This window comes from Trichosurus vulpecula, chromosome 6 (genome assembly GCF_011100635.1).
Source record: "Trichosurus vulpecula isolate mTriVul1 chromosome 6, mTriVul1.pri, whole genome shotgun sequence".
Taxonomy (NCBI): Eukaryota; Metazoa; Chordata; class Mammalia; order Diprotodontia; family Phalangeridae; genus Trichosurus; species Trichosurus vulpecula.
The window spans coordinates 118,440,232-118,454,169 of record NC_050578.1 but is presented as its reverse complement, the minus strand read 5'-3'; positions in this window follow the sequence as shown (position 1 = coordinate 118,454,169).

Below are 13,938 nucleotides of genomic sequence, written 5' to 3'. Positions count from 1 at the left end.
ACAACTTTTTCAGTTTTTTCAAGTATAAAATGAGGACAATAATTTCACCTACTTCAGGGTTGTTATGACCCTCAAATGAGATATTTCTTAAATGCTTAATATAGGCGATGACACATAGTAGCTGCTATATAAAAGCTTATTTCTTCCTTTTTATACTAAATGACCAACAGACAGCTCAAACCAATATATCTGAAAAAAGAATTCATTATTTCCCCCCTCTAACCCAATTTTCCAATTTTTCCCAAAATTTCCCAATTTTCCTATAACTGTCAAGGGCACCGCCATCTTCCCAAACACTTAGGCTCACGGCTTCAGTGCCATTCTTTACTCCTCACTTCCACTTAATTCACAGATCTGATCTGTTTCCAAGTCTTGTCGTTTTTAGCTCACCACATTTTTCGTATATGTCTGCTTTCCTCCAGTCAGACACCTGCTGCTCTGGGGCAGGCTCTCATAATCTCATGCCTATACTGTTGAAATAGCCTACCTTTCTGCTCACTCCAGTCGTCTCTCCTCTCAGCTTCCTAAATAATTGATCTTCCTTAAGCATAGTTTTTTTTTAACCTGCTGCTTCTACTCAATAAATACTAAAGTCTTTCTATTATCTGCAGGATGCATAAAAAATGCTACCTTTATCATTTAAAGCCGTTATAAGCTTACTCTGCCCTATCTTCCCAGACTTCTTATGTTTTACTCCTTTCCACCTACTTTTTGATCCAACACACTTATTTTCTTACTTCTATGCATGATACTACATCTCCTGAGTGTGTGTTTTGACTGGATGACCCCATGCTTGGCTCTCCTTACCTCTGCCTCCTGGCTTCTTTCTAATCCCACCTTCTTTAAGGGACATTTCCCAGTCTCCCTCATTTCTAGTGCCTTTGCTCTGAGATTATCTTCTATTTTCTTTAATTTCTCTTGAATGTAAATAGTCATTTCCCTGACATTTGTCACAATAGAATATGAGTGCCTTAAAGGCAGGAACTGTATTTTTTGCCTTCTTTTGTGTCCCAGTTGCTCAGCATGATGCCTGTCTTATTGCAAGTGCCCAGTAAATCCTTGATGATTTACCAACATAGGTCATGGGGTGAGGAACCTGCAGCCTCAAGGTGACATGCGGCCTTCTAGGTCCTCCCTGGGTCCTCAAGTGTGGCCCGTTGACTGAGTCCAAGTTTTACAGAACAAATCCTTTTTTTTTTTAAAGGTGTTTTATTTATTTTTAGTTTACCACACATGGTTCTACATAGTTTTGAGTTCCAGTCTCCCCTCCCTCCCCCCTCCTTCCCTAAGACGGCATGAAGTCTCATATAACTGTCATGTATAACTTCGCATTGAATTAATTTATGCTCTAGTCAAGTCGTGGAGAAGAATTTTGACCAATGGAATGAATCATGAGAAAGAAGAAACAGAACCAAAAAAAAAAAAAAAACAAAACAAACAAGAAAAAAAAACCCAAAAACAAAAACAAAAGAGAAGCAGAAAAGGCGAGCATGTAGTGTGCCTCAGTCTGTATTCAAACTTCGCAGTTCTTTCTCTGAATGAAGATAGCATTCTCCATCGTGAGTCCCCTGGAATTGTCCTTGCCCCTTTAGGTTGCTGAAAGAAGCGCAGTATGTCAGGGTTGGTCCTCACGGAATCCACATATCTGTGGCTGTGCACAACGTTCTCCTGGCTCTGCTCCGCTCACTCAGCATTATGTCATGTAGGTTTTTCCAGGTTGTTATGAAGTCTGCATCATCCCCATTTCTTATGGCACAATAGTATTCCATCACCTTCATATACCACAGCTTGTCCAGCCATTCCCCAATTGATGGGCATCCCTTTGCTTTCCAATTCTTGGCTACCACAAAGAGAGCTGCTATAAATATTCTTGTACATATGGGTCCTTTTCCCGCTTGCATGATTTCTTTGGGATACAACCCTAGAAGTGGTATTACTGGGTCAAAGGGTATGAACATTTCTATAGCCCTTTGGGCATAGTTCCACACCGCCCTCCAAAATGGCTGGATCAGCTCACAACTCCACCAGCAATGCAACAATGTTCCAATTTCCCCACATCCTTTCCAGCATTTATCATTCTCCTGATTTGTTATTTTAGCCAATCTGACAGGAGAGATGTGGTATCTAAGAGTTGTTTTGATTTGCATTTCTCTAATCAGCAGCGATCCAGAGCATTTTTCCATATGCCTGTAGATAGCTTTAATTTCTTCCTCTGAAAACTGCCTGTTCATATCCTTTGACCATTTCTCAATTGGGGAATGGCTTGTATTCCTATATATTTGGCTTAGCTCCCTGTATATTTTAGAGATGAGGCCTTTATCAGAGATACTAGTTGCAAAGATTTTCTCCCAATTTTCTGCTTCCCTCCTAATTCTTGTTGCATTGGCTTTTTTTGTACAAAAACATTTCAATTTGACATAATCAAAATTATCCATTTTGCATTTTGTAATGCTCTCTATCTCTTGTTGGGTCATGAATTCTTTACTTTTCCACAAATCTGATAAGTAAACTATTCCTTGCTTTCCCAAATTATTTAGAGTATCAACTTTTACTCCTAAATCATGAACCCATTTTGACTTTATTTTGGTATATGGTGTAAGATATTGGTCTATGCCCAGTTTTTTCCCTACCATTTTCCAATTTTCCCAACAGTTTTTGTGAAATACTGAATTATTAGCCCAGAAACTGGCTTCTTTGGGTTTATCAAAGAGTAGATTGGTAAACTTGTTGATTTCACCTACTTGTGTACCTATCCTATTCCACTGATCCACACCCCTGTTTCTTAACCAGTACCAGGCAGTTTTGATGACTGCTGCTGTGTAGTACAGTTTAATATCTGGTGTGGCTAAACCACCATCTCTAGCATGTCTTTTCATTAATATCCTAGATACTCTAGACCTCTTGTTTTTCCAAATGAATTTTGTTATTATTTTGTCCAGCTCGGTAAAAAAATTTTTTGGTAGTTCGATTGGTATGGCACTGAATAGATAGATTAATTTAGGTAGAATTGTCATTTTTATTATATTAGCTCGGCCTAACCATGAGCAGCTGATATTTCTCCATTTATTTAGATCTGATTTTATTCGCGTGAAAAGTGTTTCATAGTTATGTTCATATAGGCCCTGGGTTTGCCTTGGCAAATAGACTCCCAAATATTTTATAGTGCCTTCAGTAACTTTGAATGGAATTTCTCTTTCTATCTCTTGCTGTTGGGCTTTGTCAGTAATGTATAGGAATGCTGAGGATTTATGTGGGTTTATTTTATATCCTGCAACTTTGCTAAAGTTGTTTATTATTTCAAGTAGTTTTTTACTTGATTCTCTAGGATTCTCTAGATAAATCATCATATCATCGGCAAACAGTGATAATTTAGTTTCTTCTTTTCCTATTCTAATTCCTTCAATTTCTTTTGCTTCTCTTATTGCTACAGCTAATGTTTCTAGAACCAAATTGAATAATAGGGGTGATAATGGACATCCTTGTTTCACCCCTGATCTTATTGGGAATGCATCTAGTTTATCCCCATTACAAATAATGCTTGTTGATGGTTTTAGGTAGATGCTATTTATAATTTTGAGGAAGGTTCCCCTTATTCCTATGCTTTCTAGTGTTTTTAATAGGAATGGGTGTTGTACTTTGTCAAAGGCTTTTTCTGCGTCTATTGAGATGATCATATGGTTTCTGCTAGTTTTGTTGTTGATATGGTCAATTATGCTAATAGTTTTCCTAATATTGAACCAGCCTTGCATTCCTGGAATAAATCCTACCTGGTCATGGTGTATTATTCTCGTAATGAGTTGCTGCAATCTTTTTGCTAATATTTTATTTAAAATTTTTGCATCAATATTCATTAGAGAAATTGGTCTATAATTTTCTTTCTCTGTTTTAACTCTACCTGGTTTGGGTATTAGTACCATATTTGTGTCATAAAAAGAATTTGCTAGGACTCCTTCTTCACCTATTTTCCCAAATAGTCTACAAAGTATTGGAATTAGTTGTTCTTTAAATGTTTGATAGAATTCACATGTAAAACCATCTGGCCCTGGAGATTTTTTCCTAGGGAGTTCGTTGATGGCCTGCTCAATTTCTTTTTCTGATATGGGGTCATTAAGAAATTTCACTTCCTTCTCTGTTAGTCTGGGCAGTTTATGTTTTTGTAGATATTCCTCCATATCTCTAAGGTTGTCAAATTTATGGGCATACAGTTGGGCAAAATAATTCCTAATTATTGTTTTGATTTCCTCTTCATTAGAGGTGACCTCACCCTTTTCATTTTTGATACTGGTAATTTGATTTTCTTATTTCTTTTTTTTAATCAAATTGGCCAAAGGTTTGTCAATTTTATTGGTTTTTTCATAAAACCAGCTCTTTGTTTTATTTATTAATTCAATAGTTTTCTTGGTTTCAATTTTATTAATCTCTCCTTTGATTTTCAGTATTTCTAATTTGGTATTTAATTGGGGGTTTTCAATTTGCTCTTTTTCTAGCTTTTTCAGCTGTCTGCCCAGATCATTGATCTCCTCTTTCGCTATTTTATTCATGTAGGCATTTAGAGATATAAAACTTCCCCTAAGAACTGCTTTTGCTGCATCCCATAAGTTTTGGTATGTTGTTTCATTATTGTCATTCACTTGAATGAAATTATTAATTGTTTCTCTAATTTGATCTTTGGCCCACTCACTCTTTAGAATTAAATTATTTAGTTTCCAATTAGTTTTTAGCTTATTTTTCCATGGTACTTTATTAAAAATGATTCTTATTGCATCATGATCTGAAAAGGATGCATTGACTACTTCTGCTTTTCTGCACTGGATTGTGAGGTTTTTATGCCCTAGTACATGGTCAATTTTTGAGTATGTGCCATGTACTTTTGAGAAGAAAGTATATTCCTTTTTATCCCCATTCAGTTTTCTCCAGAGGTCTATCATATGTGCCTTTTCTAAAATTCTGTTTACCTCCTTAACTTTTTTCTTATTTATTTTGAGGTTAGATTTATCAAGTTCAGAAAGGGGGAGGTTGAGGTCTCCCAATATTATAGTTTTGCTGTCTATTTCTTCCTGTAACTCCCTTAACCTCTCCTCTAAGAATTTGTATGCCTTACCACTTGGTGCATATATGTTAAGCAATGATATTGCTTCATTGTTTATGGTGCCTTTTAGCAGGATATAATGTCCTTCCTTATCTCTTTTAATTAGATCTATCTTTACTTTTGCTTTGTCTGAGATTAGGATTGCTACACCTGCTTTTTTTACTTTAGCTGAGGCACAATATATTTTACTCCAGCCTTTTACCTTAACCCTATGTGTATCCCCCTGTTTCAGATGCGTTTCTTGTAAACAGCATATTGTAGGATTATGGTTTTTAATCCATTCTGCTATCTGCTTCTGTTTTGTGAGAATGTTCATCCCCTGCACATTCAGGGTTATGATTTCTATCTGTGTCTTTTTCTCCATCCTAATTCCCCCTGTTTATGCTTTTATTTCTCCCTTTCCCCTTCTCCTCCCCAACAAAGTTTTGCTTTTGACCGTCGCTTTCCTCAGTTAACCCTCCCTCTTTATTCCCCTCCCTTATCTTACCGTTACCCACTTGCTACTTCTCCTCTTCCTTCTGCCCTCCCCCCTCCCTTTTCCCCCCCTTTCCCTCCCACTTCCCGTAGGACAAGTTAGATTTCTAAACTTATCAGAGTATGTTATTCCCTTCTTGAACTAGATCAGATGACAGTAAAGCTCAAATACTGCTCTTCTCCCTCCCTTCTTTCCCTCTAGTATAATATGTTTTTTTGCCACTTCCTTTGGTGTAATTTACCCTTTTCTACAACCTCCTTACCACTTCCCTCATAGCCCTCCCTTTATATCTCTTATTTATATTTTATATCTTTACATCAGTTAATTTATACAGGCATTCACAACCTATGTATATCCCTTTCATTTGTCACAATAGTTGTACCATTCACAAGAATGACTTATATATGTATATGTATATATATATATATATATATATATATATATATATACATAAAAAACATATATAAGATGATATAATCCCATATAAAGATGTAAACAACCTAACCTTATTGGTTAATGAAGTTTGTGGGGTTTTTCCCCCTGATTACCTTTTTATGTCTCTCTTGAGGTTTGTATTTGGAGATCAAATTTTCCATTGAGTTCTGGCCTTTTCATCAGGAAGGTCTGGAATTCCCCTATTTCATTGAATGTCCATCGCCTTGCCTGGAAAATTATGCTTAGTTTTGCTGGGTAGTTGATCCTTGGTTGTAGTCCCAGCTCCTTTGCCCTTCGGAATATCATATTCCAATTTCTCCTGTCTTTTAATGTGGAAGCTGAGAGATCCTGCGTGATCCTGACTGTAGTTCCACGATATTTGAATTGCTTCTTTTTGGCTGCTTGCAGTATTTTCTCCTTGAGTTTATAGCTCTGAAATTTGGCTATAATATTTCTTGGTGTTTTCAGTTTGGGATCTCTTTCAGGGGGTGATTGGTGAATTCTTTCAATGACTATTTTGCCCTCTGGTTCTAGGACCTCTGGGCAGTTGTCTTTGATAATTTCTTCGAAGATACTGTCAAGGCTCCTTTTTTCATCGTGGATTTCTGGTAGACCAATAACTCTCAAATTGTCTCTCCTGGATCTATTTTCCAGGTCAGTAGTTTTGCCAATCAGATATTTCACATTTTTTTCTATTTTTTCATTCTTTACGTTTTGTTTTATTACTTCTTGATGCCTCATAGATTCATTAGCTTCTACTTGCTCAAGTCTAATTTTAAATGAGTTAGTGTTTACATTTTGCTTTTGAGCCTCCATTTTCAATTGGTTGATTTCACCTCTCAGGGTGTCTTTTTCTCTCTCTAGATTCTGAATCTCCATAGCCATTTCGCCAATCTTATTCTTTAGGGACTTTTCCATTTTTTCCATGTTTTCTTTTACCTCCCTAATTTGGTTTTTAAAATCCTCTTTTAGCTCTTCCAGCAGTGCTTTTTGGGCTGGAGACCAAATCATATTAGCTTTTGAGGTATCTGATGTATCTACCATGTCATTGCTATCTTCTTCTATGTCGATATTTTGATCCTGCCTGTCTCCATAAAAAGAATCTATTGTCCTCGGTTTTTTTGTGTTCTTCTTCATGTTGGTTTGCCTTTTGCTGGCTTTACAACGAATTTCTATCTGTGGATCTCAGGGCTTTCTGTCCCAGCTTTCTTATTCTGGGGGTTGTGAGTCTAGAATTATAACCTTCAGTTTCCTGAGGTGTGGGGGAGGGGTCTGGCTCCCTGGCGTCTCACTCCCTGTGGGTGCTCTCCATCACTTGCTTTTCAGCAATGGTCTCAGCTGTTTGTTGTTTGAGCTGATGACTGGCGCTTCCCCTGGGGGAGCAAGGTTACGTCTGGGCTCCTGGCTTGGCCCCCTGCCGACTCTTCCCCTCTGGGACTAATGAGCTTCTAGTATTTGTCCTGTGAAGCCCCGCTACTCTCTCCTCTGTTTCAGTTCTCTTTTTTTTTCCCCGAGGAATTCTCTGGGTGAGGGGGGAGGGGTTAGAGCCGGTTACCTGGCCATTGAGTCTTCCGGAAGTTCAAGAAGCCGAGTTCCTGGGTTTTTCAAGCGTCAGGGCTGGGTGTTTTCGCAGCTGGTGGCGTTGCGCTGCCTCTTGTCGCTCCCAGATACTGCCGTCCTGTGTTGGGAGGCCTGGGGATCTCTGCCGGTTTCGGGCGCCCAGCTTTCTCCCAGCCCGTCTCCCACGTGGATTTCCCGGCCAGCCGCTTCCGCCTTGGTCTGGAGCAGCTCCACACCCGGCACTCTCCGAGCCTGCAGGTTCGTTCCTCCGGCCTTTCAAACTCTCCCGGCTCGGAAATTTGCCCCACGCAGACTGCTCGCGGTTTCTGACTCTCTCAAATCTGCTCAAATTCACTTTTTTATGGGAATCTGACAGACCTTGTGAGAGAGCTCCGGTAAGAGGCTGCCTTCATGCGGCCATCTTGGCTCCACCCCCACACAAATCCTTTTATTAAGGGGATTTGTTATGTGAAGTTTGGATTCAGTCAAAGGACTGCACTTGAAGACCTGCAGAGGCACATATGGTCTTGAAACCACCACCCCTGGGTTATGTCAAAGGAAGTCAAAGAAAATGAGACTTGTAGGGAGTAAAAGGTTTACTCCACTCACCTCCAATTCTACAGAAAGAAGTTAACCCCAAATAGCAAGGAATGCACCAGATCAATTTCTTCCTCCAAAATGAAAGGTTTAGTATCAACCACAGATGTTGCCTGAGGTTCAAAGATGCAAAAGGGTCATATAGACAGTAATTGTCAGGAGCAAAATGTGAGTACATGTGACTCCTAATCTAATACCCTTTTCACTACACTACACTGCCTTTTTAGTTCATTTAATGAGGCCTAAAATTATGTAATCATTTAGCAATTTGCCATGCTGTTGGATTGTATTGAAAATGTGGTCAACTAAAACCTCCAAATCTAGTTTTCCTATGAACTACTCTCAAGCAGGCATTGGCTCATTCTTTACTTGAAGAATTGATTTAACAAAAAAAAAATAAATAACATAGCACTTCAGCTTTATCACTGCCAAATTTCATCTTAGTAATTTCATATTAGCTAGTCCAGATTATTAAGATCTTTTAAAACATCATTTGTTGTGTCAGCCTGCAATTTAAGGCATTTCATGTTGTAGCTCCAATCTCCCTTTTTTGTTGTATTACACATGCCTCTACTCGGCTCACATTTATTTTCCAAACAAGGGATATCCTTCCTCCCAGGGTGATGATTCTGAGTGGAGGCCATCAGGGTTTCCTCCCTTATCTTCCTCCTTATGTCTGATCCATTCAGGGGAACAAAGGAGAGAACTTTACATCTCCCATGATCAACTCCACCTTAAGAAAGTAGTATGAAGATAATCCACCAGAGAGATGTCATTCCTCTAGATCAGGCACATCCCCCACCCACCAAATGAGATCATTTGGCTTGTGGGTAGCCTAGACCACATTAGGCAATGTGGATCCAGTCCCTTCTACCCATCAATGATAATGTATCATGCTTGCAAAGGAGGCTCCAACCTTCTCTGAATATACAATATACTCTACTGCTTCTCATTCTGCTTCAGCAAAGAGGGAACCCCAGGACTCTTGACGTTCTAGGGAACAAGTGTGGAACTATTCTTGGAAAGAGGAGCTGCTTTTGAGGGACAGCAATTTTTCAAATTTTTATGGATTAGGAAGAAGCACCTATAAGGAGGACACTTCAGGGGTGTAGGAAACTTGGTCTGCTCCACAGTATGGAGTGGCTTTCAATGTGAGAAGGATGAGAAGACTCGTTGGCAATCCCCAAAACAAACAGTGAACTGGTGAACACTCCACTGGATCAAGGTCCATGGCTTCTAGCCTCAAATCTTCCCCAGGTTCCAGAATTGTTGGTTATGACTCAACTCACTCATTTCAGAGATTTATACTGAAATGCTCTAAGACTCACTTCAGGAACCCCTTCTTCCATGAAACTTGTGATTCTTCCATATGAAGACATTCTCTTACCTATTTTTTTCTGAATTATTATTTGCATCATTCCTTTGCCTCTTTAGTTCCCTACCTTAAAAATGTTCTGTCCTTCCCAGGATAATGCAAGTTCTTTGAGGGGAGATCCTATCTTTTTTTTAAGTCTCTGGCATTTATGTACATTGTGCTGTGCTTCTCAAATTTAATAGATCCCAACATATTATCTATAATCTTTTGGTTTATTTTTTTATGCTTCAATGTAATATTCTCTCCTGTGGCTTCTATGGTTATATTATTACTTCACCTTTCTGTATCATGAGCAACTCTGAAGGTCTCCCCACTCCCCCCAACTGTAAATCAGTCTCTTATAGCTTTTTATTCTCTGTCCTGGTTATTTCTCATACTCAGTTTGTGCTGAATTAGAACTCTGAAAATATCCATCTCTGAATGATTCAGTTTCCCTTCCAGAGACCTTTATAAACTTCTACCTTCTTAGAAAATTCCATTCCAGGTCAAGGGCAAGATCAAACAATTTGAGGAACTCTGGACAATGTCTTTTACCTCAGAACAGATCATTCTGAACCTCATAATCTCATAGTAATACTGAGAATGGTGTGGGTGAGGATTACGTCTGTCGTGCTTCTAGATAGCCTCCCAATTAGCTATAAAGGTTCTATTTCAGGCATTAGACATTAAAACCACCTTCAGTATTGGTCTACTATCTGTGCTGGTTTGCCCTGCTAATCAGTAGGTCCTCAGTATGAAACCTCATGCTCCAGTGTACACATATAATAATAATAAGTATCAACTACTATTCCATTTTTGTAGATGCATCAACTGTGGCTCAGAAATTTCAAGTAAATTTCCCAGGATCATTTAGCAAGAAAATATTTAAAATGGGAATTTAACCTATATCTTTCTGATTCCAAATCCATCATCCTAAACCCTGGCCAAAGCCCCAATTTCAAAGAAGCATGTGGTTTCACATAGTTGGATGTGTGGGGGGAGCTATCAGAAAAGTACAAAGAAGGATCCAGATACACATAAGGGTACTGTGAAAATGAGCCAGTCTAATGTTTAGTACCTTCCCACTGAAAAACAACTTAAAAGTCTAGGAAGTCAGATATAAAGATAATAACCAGAAGGATGGGTCCATAGTGTTTGACTCCACACAAGTAGGCCATAACTGTTGCTCAGGACATGTGGGAATGTCTCTGTCCTGGGCATGGTCTTTTCAGTGTTAATTCTGCAACAACGTTGGTTCACATCTGAGACAGTAACTTGATAGAGGGATTGAGCATCAACAGTGTTTATCTTGAAGTCAGAAATATATGGGTTCAGATCACATCTATGACACTAGCCTTATTACCATGGGTAAGTCATTGATCTTCTTTGAGCATTGGTTTCCTTATCTGTAAAATGGGGATAACTATAAATATATCATTTGTCTCATAGGTTTGCTGTGAGAGTAAAATAAGATAATATATGTAGAACATTTTGCTAACTTCAAACATCTTATGTGTCAGTTATTATTATTTCTCCCAAATCTAGTTATTTGTCAATCTGATAAGTACATTTTCTGTATCTTTAAGTAAACAATAATAATATTTAAGAGAATTAGGCAAAGTATACAGCCCTGTGGTTCATGACAATGGAAAAGACTTTTCCTTGCTATTTAACAGCACAAGACAGAGATTTTCTTTTCAAGGATAATTTTTGTTTCATTTCTGTCCCTTTAAGTCCAAATACTTCATCAATGCCAAAGGCAAGTCTACATTTTACGTTCTGGTTAGAATGAGCCATAAACCCCCTTGTGAATGGCAAGTTCATCTATCAATTTCTCATTCAGCTTTGAGTATCCCCTTTGGAGGTGGAACATTCATAAATATGGACAAGTAGTGGAAAAGATATATATGTGTATGCAAATGTATGGATGCATATATATGCATATGTGTATATGTATATCTGGTTGTGTATGTATTAACTTTTAAGATTTATGTGCATGCGTGCGTGTGTGTGTGTGTATCTTAAATTTTCAGGAAAAATAAGCTCAAACAATATATTTCCTCAAATTAGTACATTGTCTTCAGAACATTTTATGATAAAGACTACTTGAATATGTAAGAGAGTGAATCATTTTAATCTCACTACACAAAAAAGTAGGCAGTATGACTTGAATTATTTCTGGTTATAGTTAAGATTCATTCAGACCTGTAGAAATAAGAATTTATAACCAACACTTAATATCATAGCAACAAGAATGCAAGCACTGTTGGCTGCCTAACTTTTGTCAGGTGTGTGGGTAAATTTCCAAAACATTTACTGAAATACAGTTGCAGTCCCATGAGGCATTGCAGTTTATGAAAATAGGTAATCTGTTAGTTCTGTTCCAGGGGTCCAAAAGTAAGGATGGAACTATAGAACTAAAAGATGTTGAAAGTTCGTGGAAAGATACGTTTTCCCCTTCTCAACAAATTTCGGAAAGAAAATTCCTTTGATATTTTCGGTTTCTATGAGTTCATTATAAATGAAGATTAGAAGGGGAAAGAAGTAAAGAAGAGAAGACACAATTCTGCTTAAACAGGAGTAACAGCCAATGATGAAACTTTCAGATGTATGTATTGTGAATTATTGGTTTTGAGTGAAACAATAAAATACAATTGAACTAAAATAGAAGTTGCACACTTCACCAAAAAATCATATCTATATATCTATATATCTATATTTCTCTTGACCTAGTTCCTCAGCATGCAGTTTAGTGAGTTTTCTTGGGATAATCAAATAGCTGTATTATGGAATGTAGCACTTTGAAAAACTAGAGACCAAATAATATTGATTAAGGAGTGAGTAATATATTTAAAAGGATAAAAAACAACAGCTATAAAATGTATATGTAACCGCAGGGTCACACTACATCAAAAAGTGCTACAAATCAGGGTTTGATATATTGTTTTGATATATTGTTTTGTTTAACATTTAGACTTCAGAAACTGATGGAGAAAATGTTAATAGTGCAACTTAAATTTAAATTTTGTTGTACACATATACATATACATATACGTATACACGCACACACACACACACACACACACATATATATATATACATATATATATGTATATATGTGTATATACATATATATATGTATATATATAGTCAGTTGCTTAACATTTAGCAGTATAACCCACAGCCTTGAAATGAAGCTGTTAATTTGATTGGATAATATTTATGCTTAGAGGCTGCTATCTAAAACATCAGTCCAGTGCCCACAATAAGAACCTCCCCTTGGGAAATGAACTTCTACTTTTTTGTCCCACATGTTTTTTCTCATATTTAAGTCTCTGTATAAAAGTTTCCATGAAATTACTCAGGCTAAAAAGACATATTTAGGATAGCATTTACTTAAGCCAACCAAAAATGTTAACACTGAAACCTCACTTCCCCAAACTTCAAAACAACTCTTTCTGCTTTGGTGGGATTTTTGCTGCTAAGGACCTATATAGTTCTCTATAATTAGATTAATACAATTAGAATAATTTACACTCATATAAAATGCTCTAAATCATTATTGATTAGAGAAATGCAGATTAAAACCCCTTGAGATATTATTTTCTATCTACCAGGTGTTATGGCAATTAAGGCAGGACTTTTTTATTGTTTTCTCCTTTGGAGCACTTTGGAGCCTTTAATTAGTCTGGCCTTTGTTTCTTTGATTAATTCAGGAGTCTTTCATAACCTGCTTAAGAAAAAAGAAAGCCTAGTTCACATAGGTTTGAGTCTCATGGTTGTGGTGCCTGAAGAAGCATCACATGGTTTTGAGGCACATGCTTGTGATGCCCTTTGATCCTGAACAAGGTATATAAACTCAGAAGTTAGCATTTTGTTTGGGGCTCTCACTCACTGGAAGAGTGTTGTATTATTTGACCAGATGAGACTCTGGGTAGCCACTGGAGCCCCCTGGCTTTGAAAACCCCGACGTTGGCATCTCTCTCTCTGGTAACTATGTAATTCTCTGGTCAGGCAGCTACAGGCCTGTCTGTTGATAACTGTGTGTATTTGCTCTGTTTATATAAAGCATACTTGAAATTTCTATTTGTGTTTGCTCTGAAGTTCAAGGTGGTGGCTTTTCCTCTGGAACTAAGAGAATGATATATGTATGTTTGATTAAATTAAGATTGTTAACCCCTCAAAGTTGCATACCTTAGGAAAGCAGATCAGGCAACCTGGGCTGACAGCCCTTCTGTGTGTTGGTGTTATTGGCCTTACACCTCCCCACAGCAACTGCAAGTAACATTGTTGTTACACCACATTGGTTAAAATTATAGAAGGAAAAAGTGACCAATGTTAGACAGGATGTGGAAAAATTGGGATACTAATTCATTGTTGGTGGAATTGTAAAATGATTTAACCATTTTGAGGAGCAATATGGAATTA